Genomic DNA, 6335 nt, shown 5'->3' on the forward strand with positions numbered 1-6335 from the left:
AAAATAAAAAAAAATAAAAGCATTTTTAAAGAAAATGTTTTGAGAAGAGATTTAAAGTTTTGTAATATATATAGCACAGCTTTTTCTCAGCAGGTAAATAGTTTGAGAGTTTGGGTGCCCGGACTACAAAAGCCCTGTAGCCCTTAGTCACCAGTTGGGCTCTGCTAACGCTAACAAGGCCACTACCTGCTGATCTAAGAGGGCACACAGGCTCATAAGGGGTAAGCAGGTCTTTCATGTTACCAGGGGCCTGGTTATTTAAAGTCTTAAAGGTCAACAATAATATTCTCAATCATACAGGAACTGGAAGCCAATGCAGGGAGGCCAAAATCGGAGTTAAATTATGTTGTTCTCTTGAACCAGGGTTGATCCTAGTTTCAGCATTTTGGACCAATTGAAGGCAATGGAGGGAAGACTGAGTAATACCTGCATAATACCTGGGTAATACCTGAGTAATACATCAGTAATACATGAGTAACACCTGGGTAATACCTGAGTAATACCTGGGTAATACCTGAGTAATACCTGGGTAATACCTGCCTAATACCTGGGTAATACCTGAGTAATACCTGGATAATACCTGAATAATACCTGGGTAATACCTGCATAATACCTGGGTAATACCTGAGTAATACCTGAGTAATACCTGGGTAATACCTGAGTAATACCTGGGTAATACCTGTGTACAAGGCATTACAGTCTTCACGGATTTATGGAACATATTTGATTGATGTGTACCGACTTTACCAGTTTCAGAGGACATGGATATGAATTCTCTAATCCATTCAATGTGTCTACGGGGAGCCCTGCCCAGCTCTAACCAGCACACAGCATTGATAGTAGAAGCTGGCTCAGAAACAAAGTGTCCAGCCTTTAAACAATTCAAAGTAGAATAGAATGCATTTAAGTGTGCATTCAAGACACCATTGAGTTATGTCACGGGTTATGTGAGGCCAATAGCATCTGACTTGTGCCCCTCGCAATCTCTTCTGTGCTGAAATGTCCAGAGAGTGAACTACGCGTCCACGTGAACCTCACTCAGTGTGGTTCGAGAGTGTGTATATAAAGAGCAGGGAAACCTCCTCATCATCACTACATCACTCAGCTGACACTTGAATATCTTCGCCTCACATTTACCTGACAGGTAAGACACCTGCTGTGTTTCTCTTCACTCAGTGGAGCTCGTGGTTCTGCTCTCCTCTGTGTATTTATTGTCGTTTTTTTCTTCTCCACACAGAACATTCCGTTGTTCATCACCACGAAGACTCTCCTGGTCCTCTCCCTTCTCCTCTGTGCTTCATTTGCAGGTGACATCCAACACAAACACAGACTATTCAGACAGAACACACACACATCATCCGTGTGCTCATGAGTCAATCAGCAAGCCTCTGTCACAGAGATCTCTGTTGTAAAGCTGTGTGTAGTAGTGAACAGTGAGGTTCACTGACCTGTACTTCAGGGGTCTGGAGTACAAGGCAACCACACACAATTGTCACCCTTCTTTTACTCAATTTATGGATCAAAGCAAATCAGTGATCGTGAACATAATGATGTGTTATTTGTTATTTACAAACAACTTATCTTTTCTATTTTTTTAATTAAATTTCAGATGGTTGGGGTAACGGCAATTGTGGCTCTGCTTACCGCTTCATCTGCTCCAAGAACCCTTTCAGCTGTTAACCTACGTCCTAAACATCTGAGGCCTTGGAACAGATCAGCCAGTGGTTTCTTTACTGTTTAAAGTCAGCTCATGAGTTCTGTTGAGCGTCTTACTGAATGATTGATTTCTATTGTGTGTTCTTCAAAGCCTTAAATGGTAAAGTGTTAAGTAGCTTTGGTGCAAAACTGTTTCTGTGACAGTTGGTTCTTTTTTCCATAATAAAGATTTGTGAGAATGGGACAATGTGTGATCTTCCTTTAAACAATTCAAAGTAGAATAATGCATGTATCATTGCACATTGTACAACATAATTTGCTTTGCAGCGCCTGAAACAGCACATTAACAATCCACACATGCATGCAAGCTCTCACACACACACACACACACACACACACACACACACACACACACACACACACACACACACACACACATACACACATACACACGACTTACAGATAAATAGCAGTAATAAAAAGAAAGAAAATAAAAAAAGAACTAATAAAAAGAAGTGTCCATATGAATAATACAGAAGTGTCATGCGTTTGCCAATAAGCAAAGCATAATTTTAATTATACTTGCCCCGAAATCTTAAAGCTTAGTTTGGTTTATTTGCACAATTATTTGGACACAAAAAACATTCAGTAGGAATTGCAGTGATTTCAGTACGGGAGAGGAAGGAAGCCTGTAAGGCTTATCCAGAGACGTTCCCTATTTAATTAAACAAAAAATAAATGTACTCTTCTAAGACCAAAACAACACAACAAACGAACACTTTGAAAGAAGAGAACAATAATTACAATGCATGCACAGGCATCAGAAGATTTCTAGTGAGGACGAGGAGGATGAAGAACAGTCGTACTCGCTCTCTGTGAGCGTGTTACAGGTGTCTTTAACGAGTGTGAGGGTTGCCTTTTCTCAGAGAGCCGCGCTCAGCTTGAGTTTGGGCAAATGTCTCATACTTAAAATTGCAAGGTTTTTGAGGGAAGTTTGGTGCAGTAGTTTTTGGAGTCGGAGAAGAGGAATGTATTTCATCAAGTTACATTTTTAACAATTCAGTGGAGTTATCAGAGAGATAGATAGATAGATAGATGTATACTTCATTCATCCCCAGGGGGAAATTTGTAAATAGTGAGATAACAGAAAAAGGTACAATATAATGTTTCCTGGTTCAGATTCAGATTTATGATAGTTAGTTAAAGGGTGTGGACTGTCAGGAAAAGCAGGGCAGACTGCTGAAGGAAGAGGAGATAAGAGAATGTGGAGGCAAATATAAGTTAAAGATTTACCTGTTATTAAAAACAGTGCATAGCTTCCAGTAAAACATTTGATCCTTTCATTTTATAGCAATGATGACTGACAGGCTGCACACCAAACTGTATGTACAGATAAGGTGACGGAAAGGAAATTTAAAAAAAAAAGCTTCTAAAAAATCTTTCTGAGAAGACTTCCAATCATCATGTCATGAATTGAATCAAAACTCTGTATTTCATGGCTGTAAGATGTGTTGTGTCTCGCTTCTCTTTGTTCTTCATCAAGGTTTCCTCTCTATCAGCTAACATAAACACGTCCTTGCCCGACTGCAACTCTGCACTATATGATATCTGTCTCTTCATCCAACTCCAGTGCAAAACAATTTCTTTGAGGAAATCCTTTTTATTTTTAGTATGTTTGGGCACCGATTATGAAATCCTGACAAAAGGTGATGTGAAGGCTTCAGTGCTCAGAGTGGCCAACACATTCTCACTCCCAACTCGACAAATATGAGAGAACGGGTAGGTGCGACGAGCTCAATCAGACTGATTATTACATTAAAGTGGATCCTGAGATCAGGCCTTGCTCCTTGTTTTTTTACAGTGCATTCTGGACGTTTTCCAGAGACTTTATGACCAATTTGAGCGTTAGGACACCCAAAAGTGACCTAGCTCCTGGACCTTCGTGGACAGGGTTTTAAGAGTAGCAACTTATACTGTGGTATAACCGAATACTGAAGGCTTTCTGCCTTCATTAGATCATGGAAACACAGGGATGGAGGGAGGGGTTTGACATGTAACAAAGGTCAAAGTCAAACCAGGGGCATTACTGTTATACAGTGTGTGTCTTAACCAGTAGGCCAGCAGCATTCCTCCTGTTGAAGATTATTATGGCCTCATTACAAGTCTTCTTGTAGATGATGTATTGATTACAGATTACATAGTGTTGTCTGTGCAGTGTTTGGGTTCGCGGCCAGGCCACAAAAGTGCTATCTGACAAGAACAGACAATGTCTACAGATGTACGTCCTTAAAACGCTGAGCTGAGCAGGAATGAGCTTTATTGATGACCGGAACAGTGCACATCAGAAGCCTTGCTGTCAATGTGACGGTTAGCCAGAAGGTTTCCATCTGTACTCCCTGCACTAGATGACTGACCTTAAAGTTATACATGATTGCTTTTTTGTCTTGACACTTTCTTGGCTTGTTTGAAGACACTTTATTCAACATTATGAAGATTCACCCACTCGTGGTCAAAGTGAAACACGTGGAAATATCTCATATTTTCATCTTGACATAAATATTTGTAACAGTTTCTGTTCAGGTGCTTGTGGACGCATCATTCTGTCAGTGTTCAAGTATGACACATATGGTACAATTATTACAAGCATTAAAAATACATCTGGTTCTCTATTAAATAATTTATTTAATATGTGACAACAATACCTTATTACAACAGTCACTAGAAAACAAACAACAACAAAATATCCACGAGATGGCTGGAGGGTACTTTACAACAACAGCTTGAGTTTGTACGAGTTTACGAGGTACAACTCAAGATGCACCGTGAAGTCCCAGTTGGCACTTACATGTTTTGTGATACAAAGCCGAGTAGACAAGCGGCCAAACAGTTCCTGAGTGCTGTTTTCTTTGCTGGGGGTGCTGCACTGGTTGCTGCAGTCTCTAAATCTTACACTGCCAACAAACTGTAGTGACTTCAGGGAAGCAGGAGGATTTTACAGTTCTGATGTTCTCCTGTTTTGTCAGATGTCAGTGATCATGTCGTCTCTGAAAGTGCAGCTCCACACTGTGTTTTCTATGAAGTTGTTCTTTTTTTTCTCACAAGGAAGGGTGGAGAGAAAGAAATACTGGAAATCGATAGCTCAACTCGATCGATTTTCAATTTAGAATTGAAATCGTGACGATCCCTATGAGATGGTGTTCAGAAGTCCTTCTCTAATATCTATTTAATATAGTTGTGAAAAGATTTCTTTCAAACACCTGCAGGTAACTCACGAAAATTTTATTTTATAAGATAAAATTTGAACATGCTAACCATTAATCTTTGCCTAATGCTCACTTTCACTGAATCAAGTTTGAACGCATCATATTGAAACTCAATTAAACCTCAGTTAACGTCAATCGTTAGCGCTGCACGTTTACGAGCTTTCTTTCTGCCCATGTCAGCATGGATTTGCTGTTCCAAATGTTGCATTATCAGGAAAAAAACTGGTTCGAATACAGGTTTGTCTGGCTGAATCGATCTTAAGTTTCCTGCTTTCTTTTGGATTTTAGATGCTATTAGTTTATGGTAGAGATAGATAATAAGTGAAGGTACACACTGTCCCAGCTGTGTAAATTATGCATATTGGAGAGGTCTGACTGTGTACCCATGCCTAAATTAAAAAACAAACAAAAAACTCTCGGGACAAAATCCCATCCACTCGTCTCCAATAGGATCTTCTACAACTCAAATTAATACTTCTAGATTAATGGCTGATCAATTTAATTATTCCACTACTGTATCTGGCATGAACATAGTTTGAAATAAGTGGTGTGTTTGTGTCTTTCTTCTTGAAGATACAACTATATTGTCTCTGTCTATGTCTTTGTTTTGTTTCATCATATCCAGGCCTTTTTAAGACTGCTGACTAAAATCCTATTTTGGTATATCCACATTGTATCCAGATTGATTTTAGGACGTCTGAGCACTAAAAACCTACACGAATTGCGATCGGATTCAAACCACATTTGGAGGGGATTTGAAATGTGACTCAAACCAGATTTCAAAGTGGGAAGTGCCTTGTGTCAAAACTAGATCAAGTGTGCTGCGATACTGATGAGAAGGCCACGTGACACAAAGAATCTATAAGATTCATGAATTCCATACCAAGTGAATTTTGTGAGCAGATCTGATCTCCACAAATTAGTACTCATATTTCGGCATTATCTAACGATAAAACGATTAATCTGTTTGTCTTTCTGTCTGTGTGTTCTTTGCATGCCTTGAGAACCGTTCCTCCAATCGACTTCACTGCTGGGGACCCAAGGCAGTGCTTTGTGGAATGTGGTGGGTTTGGCCAGATTGTGGCGCTATACCAACCAACATTTGCAATTCAATAAATATGTTCAAATATTAATATACTGCGTGTGAAAAAAAGAACAGTAAAAAGTCTGCAATAGGCTGGATGAATGGCACACAGTGCTTTATAACCACAGTGGTTATGTCAGAGCAAGTTTGGAAAGTAATACTTGATACTTTGATAAATGTACGCTCGCTTACTTAACCTTTCACCCTTTCTCTATCTGGGTATGCTGGTATTGGCAGTACAAGAAGATGTACTCAAAACGTTCTTCCGTGTGAAAGAGAGGCATTATCTACACAATGTAGAATTGTTTAATGTCTGTTTACGGTGGAGCTTT

This window comes from Melanostigma gelatinosum (assembly GCF_949748355.1).
Source record: "Melanostigma gelatinosum genome assembly, chromosome: 11".
Lineage (NCBI taxonomy): Eukaryota > Metazoa > Chordata > Actinopteri > Perciformes > Zoarcidae > Melanostigma > Melanostigma gelatinosum.